This window comes from Festucalex cinctus, chromosome 9, assembly GCF_051991245.1.
Source record: "Festucalex cinctus isolate MCC-2025b chromosome 9, RoL_Fcin_1.0, whole genome shotgun sequence".
Classification (NCBI taxonomy): Eukaryota; Metazoa; Chordata; class Actinopteri; order Syngnathiformes; family Syngnathidae; genus Festucalex; species Festucalex cinctus.
In genome coordinates, this window is record NC_135419.1 from 26815436 (window position 1) to 26842095 (window position 26660).

The 26660-nt window shown below is 39.2% G+C and overlaps 1 protein-coding gene across 8 annotated transcripts in view; it reads left to right on the plus strand.

The window, feature by feature from the left end:
* uvssa (UV-stimulated scaffold protein A) overlaps window positions 1-26660 on the plus strand; it is a 320621-nt gene that overhangs the window by 42672 nt on the left and 251289 nt on the right. The gene's annotated exons all lie outside the window — the stretch shown is intronic.

The following is a 26660-nucleotide window of genomic DNA, read 5'->3' on the forward strand; positions in this document are numbered from 1 at the left end:
TTATTCATTTTTGATTGCCCCTTTGGACAATAAAAGTAAACATTGTGCAATGAGTACAACGAGAGATGATGTGTATATACACTTTTACAAAAAAATACCAATCAGGGCAACTCATTGCCTAAAAATAAATAAGGACGCTGATTTTTGCAGGTCTTAACAATCACCAAAATCCGTTGAGCTTGACAGACACTGGCAAAAAAAATATTCTACATGTAAACGTTTATTATGCCATTTTCAAAGAAATTTTGCTTCCAATATGCCAGTACCCCAACGTGCCAGTACCCCAACGTGCAAGTACCCCAACGTGCAAGGACCCCAACGTGGCCCGGGCTGCGAGGGCCCTTTATAGCTGCTCACAGCTCTAGTTATTAGGGCCCGAGCAGCGACCGCTGCGAGGTCCCTATTGTTTTTGTAAAAATTATTATTATTATTATTATTATTATTATTATTATTATTATTATTATTCTTTATTCTCCGCAAACGATCGCGATTTTGGGTACCTAAACATTCACGAAAACTCACCGAACTTTGCGCACTCTTCGGGCCCGGCGAAAAATTTGATATTATGAAGTCGTCATAACAACGCGACTCTATAGCGCCCCCTAGCGTAGAAAAATAAAAACCAAGCCCGGCACGTTTGAGCTAGAGCAACAAAAATTGGCAGGCACGTGTAGCACCCCGAGACGCACAAAAAAGTCTATTGGGACCATGTAGCTAAAATGTACAGGAAATGAGCTATGAATTTTTTAATGTCCAATTTTGGCCTATTTTGGCACATTCACTGTGGTCATGCTTTTTCCCCCTTTGCAAACATTTTTCATCCAGTTGACATCAAAATTGACATTTATCATCTCAAGACCTAAGAGAACAACTGGGCAAAAAATCTTGCCTTTTCGAAATACTATATGACGGGGGCGGGGCATCAAATATTGCCTTTAAAATTTCATTTGTCCAGAAAGAGCAAATGCTTAATAACTCCCATGTTCAAGCTCCAAAAAATCTCAAACTTCTCATGCAACTTAATAGTCACGGCCTGAAAACATCTATATGATAAAATTCAGTTATACATATAGCACCACCTAGTGGTGACAATAAATGTCATACTTTACGTTTTTAGCTACTGTGCCAAGCTCTTTGAAGGGATCCAGTTGAAAATTGGTCAGAAAAGCCTTAAGATGTTGATCATGCCCCACACCGAATATTGTAACTTTTCGCCAAAGGGCATGGCCGCTACTGTGACGCAAAGTCTGAAGATTTTTCGTGACAATAAAAGCTGCATTAACTTGACCGAGATGATCCTATCTTCTCAAAATTTCACACATTTGATGAGAGTCCAGCTCTAAAGACATCTACTAACTTACATTTCATCTAACTGATAGCGCCACCTAGTGGCAATTTTTTTTCTTACGAATTTTCTTCTACGTTTTTGTCCAAACACGTTAACTGGACCTACCTCAGATTTGCTCAGATGAGGGTTTCGGCCTTCATGATGTCACAACACGAAGTTTGTGAGTTTTCATGAATTGCTGTGGGCGTGGCTAAGCGCTGTTCGCCAAGAAAACAACGCCGGTTTTGAGGGTCGAAACATGCACAGAAACTCATGAAACTTGGCACACACATCTGGCCTGGTAAAATGATCAATATTTTAATGTTGATTGTGCTATTTTTACAAAAATTACTCAATAGCGCCCCCTAGAACATTTTAATGAAGCAGCCCCGGTTGTACGTTTAAGCAAGATCTACGAAAAATTTTAGGTGTATGAGGGAGCCCAAGACCTACATAAAAGTCTCTTGGACCCATATGCTAAAATCAACAGGAAGTGAGCTACGAATTTTTGAATGTCCCATTTTTGATGATTTTTGCACATTTACAGGGGGCATACTTTTGCCCACTTCTTCTCCACGTTTCATCCGACTGAGTTAAGACTTGACCTGGACAATGTCAAGACCTGAGCCAACGACAGGGGGAAAAATCTTGACTTTTCGAAATACTATATGATGAGGGCGTGGCATCAAAATTTGTGTTTCGCAATGAAAAAGGATATGCTTGATAACTCCCCGGTACATGCTCCAAAAAATCCCAAACTTGACATGTATGTTTATCGTCAAGGCCTGAAGTTATCTCTATGACAACATTCAGTTATATATGCAGCGCCACCTAGCCCTTGAGGCATAAAAAAAAAAATACCCCACATACGGTATTTTGTACAAAAAATGTAAACTCATTCTAAGTGTGATAACTAAGTCATTTATGAATATTTTTTTAGTTTCCACCACTCAAAATGTTCACTGGCATCAGACTTATCCAAACATATATATATTTTTATTTATTTTTGATAGCCTCTATGGACATTAAAAGCAATATCGTGAATGAAGGATATGCTTAATAACTCCACGGTACATGCTCCAAAAAAAATCCCACACTTGACAGGTATGCTTATAATCAAGGCCTGAAGGTATCTCTATGACAACATTCAGTTATAAATACAGCGCCACCTAGCCCTTGAGGCTTATATAAAAAAAAAGAAAAAATACCCCACATACGGTATTTTGTACAAAAAATGTACACTCATTCTAAGTGTGATAACTAAGTCATTTATGAATATTCTTTTAGTTTCCACCACTCAAATTGTTCACTGGCTTCACACCGATCCAAACGTATGTACGTTTCCATTTTGTTTTATTCATTTTTGATTGCCCCTTTGGACAATAAAAGTAACATTGTGCAATGAGTACAACGAGCGATGATGTGTATATACACTTTTACAAAAAAATACCAATCAGGGCAACTCATTGCCTAAAAATAAAAAAGGACGCTGATTTTTGCAGGTCTTAACAATCACCAAAACCCGTTGAGCTTGACACACACACTGGCAAAAAAATATTCTACATGTAAACGTTTATTATGCCATTTTCAAAGAAATTTTGCTTCCAATATGCCAGTACCCCAACGTGCCAGTACCCCAACGTGCAAGTACCCCAACGTGCAAGGACCCCAACGTGGCCCGGGCTGCGAGGGCCCTTTATAGCTGCTCGCAGCTCTAGTTATTAGGGCCCGAGCAGCTACCGCTGCGAGGTCCCTATTGTTTTTCGATCGGATTATTATTATTATTATTATTATTATTATTCTTTTTCTCCGTAAACGATCACGATTTTGGGTACCTAAACATTTACGAAAACTCACCAAACTTTGCACACTCCTCAGGCCCGGCGAAAAATTTGATATTATGAAGTCGTCATAACAACGCGACTCTATAGCGCCCCCTAGCATAGAAAAATAAAAACCAAGCCCGGCATGTTTGAGCTAGAGCAACGAAAATTGGCAGGCACGTGTAGCACCCCGAGACGCACAAAAAAGTCTATTGGGACCATGTAGCTAAAATGTACATGAAGTGAGCTATGAATTTTTTAATGTCCAATTTTGGCCTATTTTGGCACATTCACTGTGGTCATGCTTTTTCCCCCTTTGCAAACATTTTTCATCCAATTGACTTCAAACTTGGCATTTATCATCTCAAGACCTGAGAGAACAACTGGGGAAAAAATCTTGCCTTTTCGAAATACTATATGACGGGGGCGGGGCATCAAATATTGCCTTTAAAATTTCATTTGTCCAGAAAGAGCAAATGCTTAATAATTCCCATGTTCAAGCTCCAAAAAATCTCAAACTTATCAGGCAACTTAATAGTCACGGCCTGAAAACATCTATATGATAAAATTCAGTTATCCATGTAGCGCCACCTAGTGGTAACAATAATTGTCAGACTTTACGTTTTTAGCTACTGTGCTGAGCTCGTTGAAGGGATCCAGTTGAAAATTGGTCAGAAAAGCCTTAAGATGTTGATCATGCCCCACACCGAATATTGTAACTTTTCGCCAAAGGGCGTGGCCGCTACGGTGCCGCAAAGTCTGAAGATTTCTCGTGACAACAAAAGCTGCATTAACTTGACCGAGATGATGCTATCTTCTCAAAATTGTACACAATTGATGAGAGTCCAGCTCTAAAGACATCTACTAACTTACATTTCATCTAACTGATAGCGCCACCTAGTGGCAATTTTTTTTCTTACGAATTTTCTTCTACGTTTTTCTCCAAACACGTTAACTGGACCTACCTCATATTTGCTCAGATGAGGGTTTCGGCCTTCATGATGTCACAACACGAAGTTTGTGAGTTTTCGCGAGTCGCTGTGGGCGTGGCTAAGCGCTGTTCGCCAAGAAAACAACGCCAATTTTGAGGGTCTAAACTGGCACAGAAACACACGAAACTTGGCACACACAGCTGGCCTGGCAAAATGAGCAATTTTTTATCGCCGATTGTGCTATTTTTACAAAAATGACTCAATAGCGCCGCCTAGAAATCTTTAACGAAACAGCCCCAGTTGTACGTTTAAGCAAGAACGACGAATATTTTTAGGTGTATGAGGGAGCCCAAGACCTACAAAAAAGTCTCTTGTACCCATATGCTAAAATGAACAGGAAGTGAGCTACGAATTTTTGAATGTCCCATTTTTGACGATTTTTGCACATTCACAGGGGGCAGACTTTTGCCCACTTCTCCTACACGTTTCATCCGACTGAGTTAAGACTTGGCCTGGACCATGTCAAGACCTGAGCCAACGACAGGGGGAAAAATTTTGACTTTTCAAAATACTATATGATGAGGGCGGGGCATCAAAATTTGTGTTTCGCAATGAAAAAGGATATGCTTGATAACTCCCCGGTACATGCTCCAAAAAATCCCAAACTTGACATGTATGTTTATCGTCAAGGCCTGAAGTTATCTCTATGACAACATTCAGTTATATATGCAGCGCCACCTAGCCCTTGAGGCATAAAAAAAAAAATACCCCACATACGGTATTTTGTACAAAAAATGTAAACTCATTCTAAGTGTGATAACTAAGTCATTTATGAATATTCTTTTAGTTTCCACCACTCAAAATGTTCACTGGCATCAGACTTATCCAAACATATATATATTTTTTATTTATTTTTGATAGCCTTTATGGACATTAAAAGCAACATCGTGAATGAAGGATATGCTTAATAACTCCACGGTACATGCTCCAAAAAAAATCCCACACTTGACATGTATGCTTATAATCAAGGCCTGAAGGTATCTCTATGACAACATTCAGTTATAAATACAGCGCCACCTAGCCCTTGAGGCATTATATATATATATATATATATATATATATATATATATATATATATATATATATATATATATATATATATATATATATATATATAAACCCACATACGGTGTTTTGTACAAAAAATGTACACTCATTCTAAGTGTGATAACTAAGTCATTTATGAATATTCTTTTAGTTTCCACCACTCAAATTGTTCACTGGCTTCACACCGATCCAAACGTATGTACGTTTCCATTTTGTTTTATTCATTTTTGATTGCCCCTTTGGACAATAAAAGTAACATTGTGCAATGAGTACAACGAGCGATGATGTGTATATACACTTTTACAAAAAATACCAATCAGGGCAACTCATTGCCTAAAAATAAAAAAGGACGCTGATTTTTGCAGGTCTTAACAACCACCAAAACCCGTTGACCTTGACACACACTGGCAAAAAAAAATATTCTACATGTAAATGTTTATTATGCCATTTTCAAAGAAATTTTGCTTCCAATATGCCAGTAGCCCAACGTGCAAGGACCCCAACGTGGCCCGGGCTGCGAGGGCCCTTTATAGCTGCTCGCAGCTCTAGTTCTTCTTCTTCTTCTTCTTTATTCTCCGCAAACAATCGTGATTTTGGGTACCTAAATATTCACGAAAACTCACCGAACTTTGCACACTCCTCAGGTCCGGCGAAAAATTTGATATTATGAAGTCGTTATAACAACGCGACTCTATAGCGCCCCCTAGCATAGAAAAATAAAAACCAAGCCCGGCACGTTTGAGCTAGAGCAACGAAAATTGGTAGGCACGTGTAGCACCCCGAGACGCACAAAAAAGTCTATTGGGACCATGTAGCTAAAATGTACAGGAAGTGAGCTATGAATTTTTTAATGTCCAATTTTGGCCTATTTTGGCACATTCACTGTGGTCATGCTTTTTCCCCCTATGCAAACATTTTTCATCCCATTGACTTCAAACTTGGCATTTATCATCTCAAGACCTAAGAGAACAGCTGGGCAAAAAGTCTTGCCTTTTCGAAATACTATATGACGGGGGCGGGGCATCAAATGTTGCCTTTAAAATTTCATTTGTCCAGAAAGAGCAAATGCTGAATAACTCCCATGTACAAGCTCCAAAAAATCTCAAACTTCTCAGGCAACGTAATAGTCACGGCCTGAAAACATCTATATGACAAAATTCAGTTCTACATATAGCGCCACCTGGTGGTTACAATAAATGTCATACTTTACGTTTTTAGCTACTGTGCTGAGCTCGTTGAAGGGATCCAGTTGAAAATTGGTCAGAAAAGCCTTAAGATGTTGATGATGCCCCACGCCGAATATTGCAACTTTTCGCCAAAGGGCGTGGCCGCTACGGTGACGCAAAGTCTGAAGATTTTTCGTGACAATAAAAGCTGCATTAACTTGACCGAGATGATCCTATCTTCTCAAAATTTCACACATTTGATGAGAGTCCAGCTCTAAAGACATCTACTAACTTACATTTCATCTAACTGATAGCGCCACCTAGTGGCAATTTTTTTTCTTACGAATTTTCTTCTACGTTTTTCTCCAAACACGTTAACTGGACCTACCTCATATTTGCTCAGATGAGGGTTTCGGCCTTCATGATGTCACAACACGAAGTTTGTGAGTTTTCGCGAATTGCTGTGGGCGTGGCTAAGCGCTGTTCGCCAAGAAAACAACGCCAGTTTTGAGGGTCTAAACATGCACAGAAACTCCTGAAACTTGGCACACACATCTGGCCTGGTAAAATGAGCAATATTTTATTGTTGATTGTGCTATTTTTAAAAAAATGACTCAATAGCGCCCCCTCGAAATTTTAACGAAGCAGCCCCGGTTGTACGATTAAGCAAGAACGACGAATATTTTTAGGTGTATGAGGGAGCCCAAGACCTACAAAAAAGTCTCTTGTACCCATATGCTAAAATGAACAGGAAGTGAGCTACGAATTTTTGAATGTCCCATTTTTGACGATTTTTGCACATTCACAGGGGGCAGACTTTTGCCCACTTCTCCTATACGTTTCATCCGACTGAGTTAAGACTTGGCCTGGACCATGTCAAGACCTGAGCCAACGACAGGGGGAAAAATTTTGACTTTTCGAAATACTATATGATGAGGGCGGGGCATCAAAATGTGTGTTTCGCAATGAAAAATGATATGCTTGATAACTCCCCGGTACATGCTCCAAAAAATCCCAAACTTGACATGTATGTTTATCGTCAAGGCCTGAAGTTATCTCTATGACAACATTCAGTTATATATGCAGCGCCACCTAGCCCTTGAGGCATGAAAAAAAAATACCACACATACGGTATTTTGTACAAAAAATGTAAACTCATTCTAAGTGTGATAACTAAGTCATTTATGAATATTCTTTTAGTTTCCACCACTCAAAATGTTCACTGGCATCAGACTTATCCAAACATATATATATTTTTATTTATTTTTGATAGCCTCTATGGACATTAAAAGCAATATCGTGAATGAAGGATATGCTTAATAACTCCTTGGTACATGCTCCAAAAAAAATCCCACACTTGACATGTATGCTTATAATCAAGGCCTGAAGGTATCTCTATGACAACATTCAGTTATAAATACAGCGCCACCTAGCCCTTGAGGCTTATATAAAAAAAAATAAAAAATACCCCACATACGGTATTTTGTACAAAAAATGTACAATCATTCTAAGTGTGATAACTAAGTCATTTATGAATATTCTTTTAGTTTCCACCACTCAAATTGTTCACTGGCTTCACACCGATCCAAACGTATGTACGTTTCCATTTTGTTTTATTCATTTTTGATTGCCCCTTTGGACAATAAAAGTAACATTGTGCAATGAGTACAACGAGCGATGATGTCTATATACACTTTTACAAAAAAATACCAATCAGGGCAATTCATTGCCTAAAAATAAAAAAGGACGCTGATTTTTGCAGGTCTTAACAATCACCAAAACCCGTTGAGCTTGACACACACACTGGCAAAAAAATATTCTACATGTAAACGTTTATTATGCCATTTTCAAAGAAATTTTGCTTCCAATATGCCAGTACCCCAACGTGCCAGTACCCCAACGTGCAAGTACCCCAACGTGCAAGTACCCCAACGTGCAAGGACCCCAATGTGGCCCGGGCTGCGAGGGCCCTTTATAGCTGCTCGCAGCTCTAGTTATTCTTCTTCTTCTTCTTCTTCCTCTTTATTCTCCGCAAACGATCGCGATTTTGGGTACCTAAATATTCACGAAAACTCACCGAACTTTGCACACTCCTCAGGTCCGGCGAAAAATTTGATATTATGAAGTCGTTATAACAACGCGACTCTATAGCGCCCCCTAGCATAGAAAAATAAAAACCAAGCCCGGCACGTTTGAGCTAGAGCAACGAAAATTGGCAGGCACGTGTAGCACCCCGAGACGCACAAAAAAGTCTATTGGGACCATGTAGCTAAAATGTACAGGAAGTGAGCTATGAATTTTTTAATGTCCAATTTTGGCCTATTTTGGCACATTCACTGTGGTCATGCTTTTTCCCCCTATGCAAACATTTTTCATCCCATTGACTTCAAATTTGGTATTTATCATCTCAAGACCTAAGAGAACAGCTGGGCAAAAAGTCTTGCCTTTTCGAAATACTATATGACGGGGGCGGGGCATCAAATATTGCCTTTAAAATTTCATTTGTCCAGAAAGAGCAAATGCTGAATAACTCCCATGTACAAGCTCCAAAAAATCTCAAACTTCTCAGGCAACGTAATAGTCACGGCCTGAAAACATCTATATGACAAAATTCAGTTATACATATAGCGCCACCTAGTGGTTACAATAAATGTCATACTTTACGTTTTTAGCTACTGTGCTGAGCTCGTTGAAGGGATCCAGTTGAAAATTGGTCAGAAAAACCTTAAGATGTTGATGATGCCCCACACCGAATATTGTAACTTTTCGCCAAAGGGCGTGGCCGCTACGGTGACGCAAAGTCTGAAGATTTTTCGTGACAATAAAAGCTGCATTAACTTGACCGAGATGATCCTATCTTCTCAAAATTTCACACATTTGATGAGAGTCCAGCTCTAAAGACATCTACTAACTTACATTTCATCTAACTGATAGCGCCACCTAGTGGCAATTTTTTTTCTTACGAATTTTCTTCTACGTTTTTCTCCAAACACGTTAACTGGACCTACCTCATATTTGCTCAGATGAGGGTTTCGGCCTTCATGATGTCACAACACGAAGTTTGTGAGTTTTCGCGAATTGCTGTGGGCGTGGCTAGGCGCTGTTCGCCAAGAAAACAACGCCAGTTTTGAGGGTCTAAACATGCACAGAAACTCCTGAAACTTGGCACACACATCTGGCCTGGTAAAATGAGCAATATTTTATTGTTGATTGTGCTATTTTTACAAAAATGACTCAATAGCGCCCCCTCGAAATTTTTAACGAAGCAGCCCCGGTTGTACGTTTAAGCAAGAATGACGAATATTTTCAGGTGTATGTGGGAGCCCAAGACCTACAAAAAAGTCTCTTGTACCCATATGCTAAAATGAACAGGAAGTGAGCTTCGAATTTTTGAATGTCCCATTTTTGACGATTTTTGCACATTCACAGGGGGCAGACTTTTGCCCACCTCTCCTACACGTTTCATCCGACTGAGTTAAGACTTGGCCTGGACCATGTCAAGACCTGAGTCAACGACAGGGGGAAACATTTTGACTTTTCGAAATACTATATGATGAGGGCGGGGCATCAAAATTTGTGTTTCGCAATGAAAAAGGATATGCTTGATAACTCCCCGGTACATGCTCCAAAAAATCCCAAACTTGACATGTATGTTTATCGTCAAGGCCTGAAGTTATCTCTATGACAACATTCAGTTATATATGCAGCGCCACCTAGCCCTTGAGGCATGAAAAAAAAATACCCCACATACGGTATTTTGTACAAAAAATGTAAACTCATTCTAAGTGTGATAACGAAGTCATTTATGAATATTCTTTTAGTTTCCACCACTCAAAATGTTCACTGGCATCAGACTTATCCAAACATATATATATTTAGGGCCCGAGCAGCGACCGCTGCGAGGTCCCTATTGTTTTTGTAAAAATTATTATTATTATTATTATTATTATTATTATTATTATTAGGGCCCGAGCAGCGACCGCTGCGAGGTCCCTATTGTTTTTCGTCGAATTATTATTATTCTTCTTCTTCTTCTTCTTCTTCTTCTTCTTCTTCTTCTCCGTAAACGATCGCATTTTTGAGGACCTAAACATTCACGAAAACTCACCAAACTTTGCACACTCCTCAGGCCCGGCGAAAAATTTTATATTATGAAGTCGTCATAACAACGCGACTCTATAGCGCCCCCTAGCGTAGAAATATAAAAACCAAGCCTGGCACGTTTGAGCTAGAGCAACGAAAATTGGCAGGCACGTGTAGCACCCCGAGACGCACAAAAAAGTCTATTGGGACCATGTAGCTAAAATGTACAGGAAATGAGCTATGAATTTTTTTATGTCCAATTTTGGCCTATTTTGGCACATTCACTGTGGTCATGCTTTTTCCCCCTCTGCAAACATGTTTCATCCAATTCACATCAAACTTGGCATTTATCATCTCAAGACCTGAGAGAACAACTGGGCAAAAAGTCTTGCCTTTTAGAAATACTATATGATGGGGGCGGGGCATCAAATATTGTCTTTAAAATGTCATTTGTCCAGAAAGAGCAAATGCTTAATAACTCCCATGTTCAAGCTCCAAAAAATCTCAAACTTCTCAGGCAACGTAATAGTCACGGCCTGAAAACATCTATATGATAAAATTCAGTTATACATATAGCACCACCTAGTGGTAACAATAAATGTCATACTTTACGTTTTTAGCTACTGCGCTGAGCTCGTTGAAGGGATCCAGTTGAAAGTTGGTCAGAAAAGCCTTAAGATGTTGATCATGCCCCACACCGAATATTTTAACTTTTCGCCAAAGGGCGTGGCCGCTACGGTGCCGCAAAGTCTGAAGATTTTTCGTGACAAAAAAAGCTGCATGAACTTGACCGAGATAATCCAATCGTCTCAAAATTTCACACATTTGATGAGAGTCCAGCCCTAAAGACATCTACGTACTTATATTTCATCTTACTGATAGCGCCACCTAGTGGCAAATTTTTTTCTTACGAATTTTCTTGTACATTTTTCTCCAAACACGTGAACTGGACCAACCTCATATTTGCTCAGATGAGGGTTTCGGCCTTCATGATGTCACAACACGAAGTTTGTGAGTTTTCGCGAATCACTGTGGGCGTGGCTAAGCGCTGTTCGCCAAGAAAACAACGCCAGTTTTGAGGGTCTAAACATGCACAGAAACTCCTGAAACTTGGCACACACATCTGGCCTGGTAAAATGAGCAATATTTTATTGTTGATTGTGCTATTTTTACAAAAATGACTCAATAGCGCCCCCTCGAAATTTTTAACGAAGCAGCCCTGGTTGTACGTTTAAGCAAGAACGACGAATATTTTTAAGTGTATGAGGGAGCCCAAGACCTACAAAAAAGTCTCTTGTACCCATATGCTAAAATGAACAGGAAGTGAGCTACGAATTTTTGAATGTCCCATTTTTGACGATTTTTGCACATTCACAGGGGGCAGACTTTTGCCCACTTCTCCTACACGTTTCATCCGACTGAGTTAAGACTTGGCCTGGACCATGTCAAGACCTGAGCCAACGACAGGGGGAAAAATTTTGACTTTTCGAAATACTATATGATGAGGGCGGGGCATCAAAATTTGTGTTTCGCAATGAAAAAGGATATGCTTGATAACTCCCCGGTACATGCTCCAAAAAATCCCAAACTTGACATGTATGTTTATCGTCAAGGCCTGAAGTTATCTCTATGACAACATTCAGTTATATATGCAGCGCCACCTAGCCCTTGAGGCATGAAAAAAAAATACCCCACATACGGTATTTTGTACAAAAAATGTAAACTCATTCTAAGTGTGATAACGAAGTCATTTCTGAATATTCTTTTAGTTTCCACCACTCAAAATGTTCACTGGCATCAGACTTATCCAAACATATATATATTTTTATTTATTTTTGATAGCCTCTATGGACATTAAAAGCAATATCGTGAATGAAGGATATGCTTAATAACTCCACGGTACATGCTCCAAAAAAAATCCCACACTTGACATGTATGCTTATAATCAAGGCCTGAAGGTATCTCTATGACAACATTCAGTTATAAATACAGCGCCACCTAGCCCTTGAGGCTTATATAAAAAAATAAATAAATACCCCACATACGGTATTTTGTACAAAAAATGTACACTCATTCTAAGTGTGATAACTAAGTCATTTATGAATATTCTTTTAGTTTCCACCACTCAAATTGTTCACTGGCTTGACACCGATCCAAACGTATGTACGTTTCCATTTTGTTTTATTCATTTTTGATTGCCCCTTTGGACAATAAAAGTAACATTGTGCAATGAGTACAACGAGCGATGATGTGTATATACACTTTTACAAAAAAATACCAATCAGGGCAACTCATTGCCTAAAAATAAAAAAGGACGCTGATTTTTGCAGGTCTTAACAATCACCAAAACCCGTTGAGCTTGACACACACACTGGCAAAAAAATATTCTACATGTAAACGTTTATTATGCCATTTTCAAAGAAATTTTGCTTCCAATATGCCAGTACCCCAATGTGCCAGTACCCCAACATGCAAGTACCACAACGTGCAAGGACCCCAACGTGGCCCGGGCTGCGAGGGCCCTTTATAGCTGCTCGCAGCTCTAGTTATTATTAGGGCCCGAGCAGCTACCGCTGCGAGGTCCCTATTGTTTTTCGATCGGATTATTATTATTATTATTATTATTATTATTATTCTTTTTCTCCGTAAACGATCACGATTTTGGGTACCTAAACATTTACGAAAACTCACCAAACTTTGCACACTCCTCAGGCCCGGCGAAAAATTTGATATTATGAAGTCGTCATAACAACGCGACTCTATAGCGCCCCCTAGCATAGAAAAATAAAAACCAAGCCCGGCATGTTTGAGCTAGAGCAACGAAAATTGGCAGGCACGTGTAGCACCCCGAGACGCACAAAAAAGTCTATTGGGACCATGTAGCTAAAATGTACAGGAAGTGAGCTATGAATTTTTTAATGTCCAATTTTGGCCTATTTTGGCACATTCACTGTGGTCATGCTTTTTCCCCCTTTGCAAACATTTTTCATCCAATTGACTTCAAACTTGGCATTTATCATCTCAAGACCTGAGAGAACAACTGGGGAAAAAATCTTGCCTTTTCGAAATACTATATGACGGGGGCGGGGCATCAAATATTGCCTTTAAAATTTCATTTGTCCAGAAAGAGCAAATGCTTAATAACTCCCATGTTCAAGCTCCAAAAAATCTCAAACTTATCAGGCAACTTAATAGTCACGGCCTGAAAACATCTATATGATAAAATTCAGTTATCCATGTAGCGCCACCTAGTGGTAACAATAATTGTCATACTTTACGTTTTTAGCTACTGTGCTGAGCTCGTTGAAGGGATCCAGTTGAAAATTGGTCAGAAAAGCCTTAAGATGTTGATCATGCCCCACACCGAATATTGTAACTTTTCGCCAAAGGGCGTGGCCGCTACGGTGCCGCAAAGTCTGAAGATTTCTCGTGACAACAAAAGCTGCATTAACTTGACCGAGATGATGCTATCTTCTCAAAATTGTACACAATTGATGAGAGTCCAGCCCTAAAGACATCTACAAACTTATATTTCATCTTACTGATAGCGCCACCTACTGGCAATTTTTTTTCTTACGATTTTTCTTCAATGTTTTTCTCCAACCATGTTAACTGGACCTACCTCATATTTGCTCAGATGAGGGTGTCGGCCTTCATGCTGTCACAACACGAAGTTTGTGAGTTTTCGCGAGTCGCTGTGGGCGTGGCCAAGCGCTGTTCGCCAAGAAAACAACGCCAATTTTGAGGGCCTAAACTGGCACAGAAACACACGAAACTTGGCACACACAGCTGGCCTGGCAAAATGAGCAATTTTTTATCGGCGATTGTGCTATTTTTACAAAAATGACTCAATAGCGCCCCCTAGAAATCTTTAACGAAACAGCCCCAGTTGTACGTTTAAGCAAGAACGACGAATATTTTTAGGTGTATGAGGGAGCCCAAGACCTACAAAAAAGTCTCTTGTACCCATATGCTAAAATGAACAGGAAGTGAGCTACGAATTTTTTAATGTCCCATTTTTGACGATTTTTGCACATTCACAGGGGGCAGACTTTTGCCCACTTCTCCTACACGTTTCATCCGACTGAGTTAAGACTTGGCCTGGACCATGTCAAGACCTGAGCCAACGACAGGGGGAAAATTTTTGACTTTTCAAAAAACTATATGATGAGGGCGGGGCATCAAAATTTGTGTTTCGCAATGAAAAAGGATATGCTTGATAACTCCCCGGTACATGCTCCAAAAAATCCCAAACTTGACATGTATGTTTATCGTCAAGGCCTGAAGTTATCTCTATGACAACATTCAGTTATATATGCAGCGCCACCTAGCCCTTGAGGCATAAAAAAAAAATACCCCACATACGGTATTTTGTACAAAAAATGTAAACTCATTCTAAGTGTGATAACTAAGTCATTTATGAATATTCTTTTAGTTTCCACCACTCAAAATGTTCACTGGCATCAGACTTATCCAAACATATATATATTTTTATTTATTTTTGATAGCCTTTATGGACATTAAAAGCAATATCGTGAATGAAGGATATGCTTAATAACTCCACGGTACATGCTCCAAAAAAAATCCCACACTTGACATGTATGCTTATAATCAAGGCCTGAAGGTATCTCTATGACAACATTCAGTTATAAATACAGCGCCACCTAGCCCTTGAGGCATTTATATATATATATATATATATATAAAAAAACTCACATACGGTGTTTTGTAAAAAAAATGTACACTCATTCTAAGTGTGATAACTAAGTCATTTATGAATATTCTTTTAGTTTCCACCACTCAAATTGTTCACTGGCTTCACACCGATCCAAACGTATGTACGTTTCCATTTTGTTTTATTCATTTTTGATTGCCCCTTTGGACAATAAAAGTAACATTGTGCAATGAGTACAACGAGCGATGATGTGTATATACACTTTTACAAAAAATACCAATCAGGGAAACTCATTGCCTAAAAATAAAAAAGGACGCTGATTTTTGCAGGTCTTAACAACCACCAAAACCCGTTGAGCTTGACACACACTGGCAAAAAAAAAATATTCTACATGTAAACGTTTATTATGCCATTTTCAAAGAAATTTTGCTTCCAATATGCCAGTACCCCAACGTGCAAGGACCCCAACGTGGCCCGGGCTGCGAGGGCCCTTTATAGCTGCTCGCAGCTCTAGTTATTATTCTTCTTCTTCTTCTTCTTTATTCTCCGCAAACGATCGCGATTTTGGGTACCTAAACATTCACGAAAACTCACCGAACTTTGCACATTCCTCAGGCCCGGCGAAAAATTTGATATTATTAAGTCGGCATAACAATGCGACTCGATAGCGCCCCCTAGCGTAGAAAAATAAAAACCAAGCCCGGCACGTTTGAGCTAGAGCAACAAAAATTGGCAGGCACGTGTAGCACCCCGAGACGCACAAAAAAGTCTATTGGGACCATGTAGCTAAAATGTACAGGAAGTGAGCTATGAATTTTTTTATGTACAATTTTGGCCTATTTTGGCACATTCACTGTGGTCATGCTTTTTCCCCCTTTGCAAACATTTTTCATCCAATTGACTTCAAACTTGGCATTTATCATCTCAAGACCTGAGAGAACAACTGGGCAAAACATCTTGCCTTTTTGAAATACTATATGACGGGGGCGGGGCATCAAATATTGCCTTTAAAATTTCATTTGTCCAGAAAGAGCAAATGCTTAATAACTCCCATGTTCAAGCTCCAAAAAATCTCAAACTTCTCAGGCAACGTAATAGTCACGGCCTGAAAACATCTATATGATAAAATTCAGTTATACATATAGCGCCACCTAGTGGTTACAATAAATGTCATACTTTACGTTTTTAGCTACTGTGCTGAGCTTGTTGAAGGGATCCATTTGAAAATTGGTCAGAAAAGCCTTAAGATGTTGATCATGCCCCACACCGAATATTGTAACTTTTCGCCAAAGGGCGTGGCCGCTACGGTGACGCAAAGTCTGAAGATTTTTCGTGAAAATAAAAGCTGCATTAACTTGACCGAGATGATCCTATCTTATAAAAATTTCACACATTTGATGAGAGTCCAGCCCTAAAGACATCTACTGACTTATATTTCATCTAACTGATAGCGCCACCTAGTGGCAATTTTTTTTCTTACGAATTTTCTTCTACGTTTTTCTCCAAACACGTTAACTGGACCTACCTCATATTTGCTCAGATGAGGGTTTCGGCCTTCATGATGTCACAACACGAAGTTTGTGAGTTTTCGCGAGTCGCTGTGGGCGTGGCTAAGCGCTGTTCGCCAAGAAAACAACGCCAATTTTGAGGGTCTAAACATGCACAGAAACTCATGAAACTTGGCACACACATCTGGCCTGGTAAAATGAGCAATATTTTATTTTTGATTGTGCTATTTTTACAAAAATGACTCAATAGCGCCCCCTAGAAGTTTTTAACGAAGCAGCCCCGGTTGTACGTTTAAGCAAGAACGACAAATATTTTTAGGTGTATGAGGGAGCCCAAGACCTACAAAAAAGTCTCTTGGACCCATATGCTAAAATGAACAGGAAGTTAGCTACGAATTTTTGAATGTCCCATTTTTGACAATTTTTGCACATTCACAGGGGGCAGACTTTTGCCCACTTCTCCTACACGTTTCATCTGACTGAGTTAAGACTTGACCTGGACCATGTCAAGACCTGAGCCAACGACAGGGGGAAAAACCTTGACCTTTCGAAATACTATATGATGAAGGCGGGGCATCAAAATTTGTGTTTCGCACTGAAAAAGGATATTCATAATAACTCCCCGGTACATGCTCCAAAAAATCCCAAACTTGACATGTATGTTTATCGTCAAGGCCTGAAGCTATCTCTATGACAACATTCAGTTATATATGCAGCGCCACCTAGCCATTGAGGCATAAAAAAAAAATACCCCACATACGGTATTTTGTACAAAAAATGTAAACTCATTCTAAGTGTGATAACTAAGTCATTTATGAATATTCTTTTAGTTTCCACCACTCAAAATGTTCACTGGCATCAGACTTATCCAAACATATATATATTTTTATTTATTTTTGATAGCCTCTGTGGACATTAAAAGCAATATCGTGAATGTAGGATATGCTTAATAACTCCACCGTACATGCTCCAAAAAAAATCCCACACTTGACATGTATGCTTATAATCAAGGCCTGAAGGTATCTCGATGTCAACATTCAGTTATAAATACAGCGCCACCTAGCCCTTGAGGCTTATATAAAAAAAAAAACCCACATACGGTATTTTGTACAAAAAAATGTAAACTCATTCTAAGTGTGATGACTAAGTCATTTATGAATATTCTTTTAGTTTCCACCACTCAAATTGTTCACTGGCTTCACACCGATCCAAACGTATGTACGTTTCCATTTTGTTTTATTCATTTTTGATTGCCCCTTTGGACAATAAAAGTAACATTGTGCAATGAGTACAACGAGCGATGATGTATATATACACTTTTACAAAAAATACCAATCAGGGCAACTCATTGCCTAAAAATAAAAAAGGACGCTGATTTTTGCAGGTCTTAACAATCACCAAAACCCGTTGAGCTTGACACACACTGGCAAAAAAAATATTCTACATGTAAACGTTTATTATGCCATTTTCAAAGAAATTTTGCTTCCAATATGCCAGTACCCCAACGTGCCAGTACCCTAACGTGCAAGTACCCCAACGTGCAAGGACTCCAACGTGGCCCGGGCTGCGAGGGCCCTTTATAGCTGCTCGCAGCTCTAGTTTTATTTATTTTTGATAGCCTCTATGGACATTAAAAGCAATATCGTGAATGAAGGATATGCTTAATAACTCCACGGTACATGCTCCAAAAAAAATCCCACACTTTACATGTATGCTTATAATCAAGGCCTGAAGGTATCTCTATGACAACATTCAGTTATAAATACAGCGCCACCTAGCCGTTGAGGCTTATATAAAAAAAATTAAAAAAATACCCCACATACGGTATTTTGTACAAAAAATGTACACTCATTCTAAGTGTGATAACTAAGTCATTTATGAATATTCTTTTAGTTTCCACCACTCAAATTGTTCACTGGCTTCACACCGATCCAAACGTATGTACGTTTCCATTTTGTTTTATTCATTTTTGATTTCCCCTTTGGACAATAAAAGTAAACATTGTGCAATGAGTACAACGAGCGATGATGTGTATATACACTTTTACAAAAAAATACCAATCAGGGCAACTCATTGCCTAAAAATAAATAAGGACGCTGATTTTTGCAGGTCTTAACAATCACCAAAATCCGTTGAGCTTGACAGACACTGGCAAAAAAAATATTCTACATGTAAACGTTTATTATGCCATTTTCAAAGAAATTTTGCTTCCAATATGCCAGTACCCCAACGTGCCAGTACCCCAACGTGCAAGTACCCCAACGTGCAAGTACCCCAACGTGCAAGGACCCCAACGTGGCCCGGGCTGCGAGGGCCCTTTATAGCTGCTCGCAGCTCTAGTTATTATTATTCTTTATTCTCCGCAAACAATCGCGATTTTGGGTACCTAAATATTCACGAAAACTCACTGAACTTTGCACACTCCTCAGGTCCGGCGAAAAATTTGATATTATGAAGTCGTTATAACAACGCGACTCTATAGCGCCCCCTAGCGTAGAAAAATAAAAACCAAGCCAGGCACGTTTGAGCTAGAGCAACGAAAATTGGCAGGCACGTGTAGCACCCCGAGACGCACAAAAAAGTCTATTGGGACCATGTAGCTAAAATGTACAGGAAGTGAGCTATGAATTTTTTAATGTCCAATTTTGGCCTATTTTGGCACGTTCACTGTGGTCATGCTTTTTCCCCCTTTGCAAACATTTTTCATCCAATTGACTTCAAACTTGGCATTTATCATCTCAAGACCTGAGAGAACAGCTGGGCAAAACATCTTGCCTTTTCGAAATACTATATGACGGGGGCGGAGCATCAAATATTGCCTTTAAAATTTCATTTGTCCAGAAAGAGCAAATGCTTAATAACTCCCATGTTCAAGCTCCAAAAAATCTCAAACATCTCAGGCAACGTAATAGTCACGGCCTGAAAACATCTATATGATAAAATTCAGTTATACATATAGCGCCACCTAGTGGTTACAATAAATGTCATACTTTACGTTTTTAGCTACTGTGCTGAGCTTGTTGAAGGGATCCATTTGAAAATTGGTCAGAAAAGCCTTAAGATGTTGATCATCCCCCACACCGAATATTGTAACTTTTCGCCAAAGGGCGTGGCCGCTACGGTGACGCAAAGTCTGAAGATTTTTCATGAAAATAAAAGCTGCATTAACTTGACCGAGATGATCCTATCTTCTCAAAATTTCACACATTTGATGAGAGTCCAGCCCTAAAGACATCTACTGACTTATATTTCATCTAACTGATAGCGCCACCTAGTGGCAATTTTTTTTCTTACGAATTTTCTTCTTCGTTTTTCTCCAAACACGTTAACTGGACCTACCTCATATTTGCTCAGATGAGGGTTTCGGCCTTCATGATGTCACAACACGAAGTTTGTGAGTTTTCGCGAATTGCTGTGGGTGTGGCTAAGCGCTGTTCGCCAAGAAAACAACGCCAGTTTTGAGGGTCTAAACATGCACAGAAACTCATGAAACTTGGCACACACATCTGGCCTGGTAAAATGAGCAATATTTTATTGTTGATTGTGCTATTTTTACAAAAATGACTCAATAGCGCCCCCTAGAAGTTTTTAACGGAGCAGCCCCGGTTGTACGTTTAAGCAAGAACGACGAATATTTTTAGGTCTATGAGGGAGCCCAAGACCTACAAAAAAAGTCTCTTGGACCCATATGCTAAAATGAACAGGAATGAGCTACGAATTTTTGAATGTCCCATTTTTGACGATTTTTGCACATTCACAGGGGGCAGACTTTTGCCCACTTCTCCTACACGTTTCATCTGACTGAGTTAAGACTTGACCTGGACCATGTCAAGACCTGAGCCAACGACAGGGGGAAAAATCTTGACCTTTCGAAATACTATATGATGAAGGCGGGGCATAAAAATTTGTGTTTCGCACTGAAAAAGGATATGCTTAATAACTCCCCGGTACATGCTCCAAAAAATCCCAAACTTGACATGTATGTTTATCGTCAAGGCCTGAAGCTATCTCTATGACAACATTCAGTTATATATGCAGCGCCACCTAGCCCTTGAGGCATAAAAAAAAAATACCCCACATACGGTATTTTGTACAAAAAATGTAAACTCATTCTAAGTGTGATAACTAAGTCATTTATGAATATTCTTTTAGTTTCCACCACTCAAAATGTTCACTGGCATCAGACTTATCCAAACATATATATATTTTTATTTATTTTTGATAGCCTCTGTGGACATTAAAAGCAATATCGTGAATGAAGGATATGCTTAATAACTCCACGGTACATGCTCCAAAAAAAATCCCACACTTGACATGTATGCTTATAATCAAGGCCTGAAGGTATCTCGATAACAACATTCAGTTATAAATACAGCACCACCTAGCCCTTGAGGCTTATATATAAAAAAAAAAACACATACGGTATTTTGTACAAAAAATGTAAACTCATTCTAAGTGTGATGACTAAGTCATTTATGAATATTCTTTTAGTTTCCACCACTCAAATTGTTCACTGGCTTCACACCGATCCAAACGTATGTACGTTTCCATTTTGTTTTATTCATTTTTGATTGCCCCTTTGGACAATAAAAGTAACATTGTGCAATGAGTACAACGAGCGATGATGTATATATACACTTTTGCAAAAAATACCAATCAGGGCAACTCATTGCCTAAAAATAAATAAGGATGCTGATTTGTGCAGGTCTTAACAATCACCAAAACCCGTTGAGCTTGACACACACTGGCAAAAAAAATATTCTACATGTAAACATTTATTATGCCATTTTCAAAGAAATTTTGCTTCCAATATGCCAGTACCCCAACGTGCCAGTACCCTAACGTGCAAGTACCCCAACGTGCAAGGACCATAACGTGGCCCGGGCTGCGAGGGCCCTTTATAGCTGCTCGCAGCTCTAGTTAGGGCCCGAGCAGCTACCGCTGCGAGGTCCCTATCTTTTTTCGATCGGATTATTATTATTATTATTATTATTAGGGCCCGAGCAGCGACCGCTGCGAGGTCCCTATTGTTTTTGTAAAAATTATTATTATTATTATTATTATTATTATTATTATTATTATTATTCTTCTTCTTCTTCTTCTTTATTCTCCGCAAACGATCGCGATTTTGGGTACCTAAACATTCACGAAAACTCACCGAACTTTGCACACTCCTCAGGCCCGGCGAAAAATTTGATATTATTAAGTCGTCATAACAATTCGACTCGATAGCGCCCCCTAGCGTAGAAAAATAAAAACCAAGCCCGGCACGTTTGAGCTAGAGCAACAAAAATTGGCAGGCACGTGTAGCACCCCGAGACGCACAAAAAAGTCTATTGGGACCATGTAGCTAAAATGTACAGGAAGTGAGCTATGAATTTTTTAATGTCCAATTTTGGCCTATTTTGGCACATTCACTGTGGTCATGCTTTTTCCCCCTTTGCAAACATTTTTCATCCAATTGACTTCAAACTTGGCATTTATCATCTCAAGACCTGAGAGAACAACTGGGCAAAACATCTTGCCTTTTTGAAATACTATATGACGAGGGGGGGGCATCAAATATTGCCTTTAAAATTTCATTTTTCCAGAAAGAGCAAATGCTTAATAACTCCCATGTTCAAGCTCCAAAAAATCTCAAACTTCTCAGGCAACGTAATAGTCACGGCCTGAAACCATCTATATGATAAAATTCAGTTATACATATAGCGCCACCTAGTGGTTACAATAAATGTCATACTTTACGTTTTTAGCTACTGTGCTGAGCTTGTTGAAGGGATCCATTTGAAAATTGGCCAGAAAAGCCTTAAGATGTTGATCATGCCCCACACCGAATATTGTAACTTTTCGCCAAAGGGCGTGGCCGCTACGGTGACGCAAAGTCTGAAGATTTTTCGTGAAAATAAAAGCTGCATTAACTTGACCGAGATGATCCTATCTTCTCAAAATTTCACACATTTGATGAGAGTCCAGCCCTAAAGACATCTACTGACTTATATTTCATCTAACTGATAGCGCCACCTAGTGGCAATTTTTTTTCTTACGAATTTTCTTCTACGTTTTTCTCCAAACACGTCAACTGGACCTACCGCATATTTGCTCAGATGAGGGTTTTGGCCTTCATGATGTCACAACACGAAGTTTGTGAGTTTTCGCGAATTGCTGTGGGCGTGGCTAAGCACTGTTCGCCAAGAAAACAACGCCAGTTTTGAGGGTCTAAACATGCACAGAAACTCATGAAACTTGGCACACACATCTGGCCTGGTAAAATGAACAATATTTTATTGTTGATTGTGCTATTTTTACAAAAATGACTCAATAGCGCCCCCTAGGAATTTTTAATGAAGCAGCCCCGGTTGTACGTTTAAGCAAGATCTACGAAAATTTTTAGGTGTATGAGGGAGCCCAAGACCTACAAAAAAGTCTATTGGACCCATATGCTAAAATGAACAGGAAGTGAGCTACGAATTTTTGAATGTCCAATTTTTGACGATTTTTGCACATTCACAAGGGGCAGACTTTTGCCCACTTCTCCTACACGTTTCATCTGACTGAGTTAAGACTTGACCTGGACCATGTCAAGACCTCAGCCAACGACAGGGGGAAAAATCTTGACTTTTCGAAATACTATATGATGAAGGCGGGGCATCAAATTTTGTGTTTCGCACTGAAAAAGGATATGCTTAATAACTCCCCAGTACATGCTCCAAAAAATCCCAAACTTGACATGTATGTTTATCGTCAAGGCCTGAAGCTATCTCTATGACAACATTCAGTTATATATGCAGCGTCACCCAGCCCTTGAGGCATTAAAAAAAAATACCCCACATACGGTATTTTGTACAAAAAATGTAAACTCATTCTAAGTGTGATAAATAAGTCATTTATAAATATTCTTTTAGTTTCCACCACTCAAAATGTTCACTGGCATCAGACTTATCCAAACATATATATATTTTTATTTATTTTTGATAGCCTCTATGGACATTAAAAGCAATATCGTGAATGAAGCATATGCTTAATAACTCCACGGTACATGCTCCAAAAAAAATCCCACACTTGACATGTATGCTTATAATCAAGGCCTGAAGGTATCTCTATGACAACATTCAGTTATAAATACAGCGCCACCTAGTCCTTGAGGCTTATATAAAAAAAATAAAAAATACCCCACATACGGTATTTTGTACAAAAAATGTACACTCATTCTAAGTGTGATAACTAAGTCATTTATGAATATTCTTTTAGTTTCCACCACTCAAATTGTTCACTGGCTTCACACCGATCCAAACGTATGTACGTTTCCATTTTGTTTTATTCATTTTTGATTGCCCCTTTGGACAATAAAAGTAACATTGTGCAATGAGTACAACGAGCGATGATGTGTATATACACTTTTACAAAAAATACCAATCAGGGCAACTCATTGCCTAAAAATAAAAAAGGACGCTGATTTTTGCAGGTCTTAACAATCACCAAAACCCGTTGAGCTTGACACACACTGGCAAAAAAAATATTCTACATGTAAACGTTTATTATGCCATTTTCAAAGAAATTTTGCTTCCAATATGCCAGTACCCCAACGTGCCAGTACCCTAACGTGCAAGTACCCCAACGTGCAAGGACTCCAACGTGGCCCGGGCTGCGAGGGCCCTTTATAGCTGCTCGCAGCTCTAGTTATTATTCTTCTTCTTCTTCTTCTTCTTCTCCGTAAACGATCACGATTTTGGGTACCTAAACATTTACGAAAACTCACCAAACTTTGCACACTCCTCAGGCCCGGCGAAAAATTTGATATTATGAAGTCGTCATAACAACGCGACTCTATAGCGCCCCCTAGCATAGAAAAATAAAAACCAAGCCCGGAATGTTTGAGCTAGAGCAACGAAAATTGGCAGGCACGTGTAGCACCCCGAGACGCACAAAAAAGTCTATTGGGACCATGTAGCTAAAATGTACAGGAAGTGAGCTATGAATTTTTTAATGTCCAATTTTGGCCTATTTTGGCACATTCACTGTGGTCATGCTTTTTCCCCCTTTGCAAACATTTTTCATCCAATTGACTTCAAACTTGGCATTTATCATCTCAAGACCTGAGAGAACAACTGGGGAAAAAATCTTGCCTTTTCGAAATACTATATGACGGGGGCGGGGCATCAAATATTGCCTTTAAAATTTCATTTGTCCAGAAAGAGCAAATGCTTAATAACTCCCATGTTCAAGCTCCAAAAAATCTCAAACTTATCAGGCAACCTAATAGTCACGGCCTGAAAACATCTATATGATAAAATTCAGTTATCTATGTAGCGCCACCTAGTGGTAACAATAATTGTCATACTTTACGTTTTTAGCTACTGTGCTGAGCTCGTTGAAGGGATCCAGTTGAAAATTGGTCAGAAAAGCCTTAAGATGTTGATCATGCCCCACACCGAATATTGTAACTTTTCGCCAAAGGGCGTGGCCGCTACGGTGCCGCAAAGTCTGAAGATTTCTCGTGACAACAAAAGCTGCATTAACTTGACCGAGATGATGCTATCTTCTCAAAATTTTACACAATTGATGAGAGTCCAGCCCTAAAGACATCTACAAACTTATATTTAATCTTACTGATAGCGCCACCTACTGGCAATTTTTTTTCTTACGATTTTTCTTCAATGTTTTTCTCCAACCATGTTAACTGGACCTACCTCATATTTGCTCAGATGAGGGTGTCGGCCTTCATGCTGTCACATCACGAAGTTTGTGAGTTTTCGCGAGTCGCTGTGGGCGTGGCTAAGCGCTGTTCGCCAAGAAAACAACGCCAATTTTGAGGGCCTAAACTGGCACAGAAACACACGAAACTTGGCACACACAGCTGGCCTGGCAAAATGAGCAATTTTTTATCGGAGATTGTGCTATTTTTACAAAAATGACTCAATAGCGCCCCCTAGAAATCTTTAACGAAACAGCCCCAGTTGTACGTTTAAGCAAGAACGACGAATATTTTTAGGTGTATGAGGGAGCCCAAGACCTACAAAAAAGTCTCTTGTACCCATATGCTAAAATGAACAGGAAGTGAGCTACGAATTTTTGAATGTCCCATTTTTGACGATTTTTGCACATTCACAGGGGGCAGACTTTTGCCCACTTCTCCTACACGTTTCATCCGACTGAGTTAAGACTTGGCCTGGACCATGTCAAGACCTGAGCCAACGACAGGGGGAAAAATTTTGACTTTTCAAAATACTATATGATGAGGGCGGGGCATCAAAATTTGTGTTTCGCAATGAAAAAGGATATGCTTGATAACTCCCCGGTACATGCTCCAAAAAATCCCAAACTTGACATGTATGTTTATCGTCAAGGCCTGAAGTTATCTCTATGACAACATTCAGTTATATATGCAGCGCCACCTTGCCCTTGAGGCATAAAAAAAAAATACCCCACATACGGTATTTTGTACAAAAAATGTAAACTCATTCTAAGTGTGATAACTAAGTCATTTATGAATATTCTTTTAGTTTCCACCACTCAAAATGTTCACTGGCATCAGACTTATCCAAACATATATATATTTTTATTTATTTTTGATAGCCTTTATGGACATTAAAAGCAATATCGTGAATGAAGGATATGCTTAATAACTCCACGGTACATGCTCCAAAAAAAATCCCACACTTGACATGTATGCTTATAATCAAGGCCTGAAGGTATCTCTATGACAACATTCAGTTATAAATACAGCGCCACCTAGCCCTTGAGGCATTTATATATATATATATAAAAAAAACCACATACGGTGTTTTGTACAAAAAATGTACACTCATTCTAAGTGTGATAACTAAGTCATTTATGAATATTCTTTTAGTTTCCACCACTCAAATTGTTCACTGGCTTCACACCGATCCAAACGTATGTACGTTTCCATTTTGTTTTATTCATTTTTGATTGCCCCTTTGGACAATAAAAGTAACATTGTGCAATGAGTACAACGAGCGATGATGTGTATATACACTTTTACAAAAAATACCAATCAGGGCAACTCATTGCCTAAAAATAA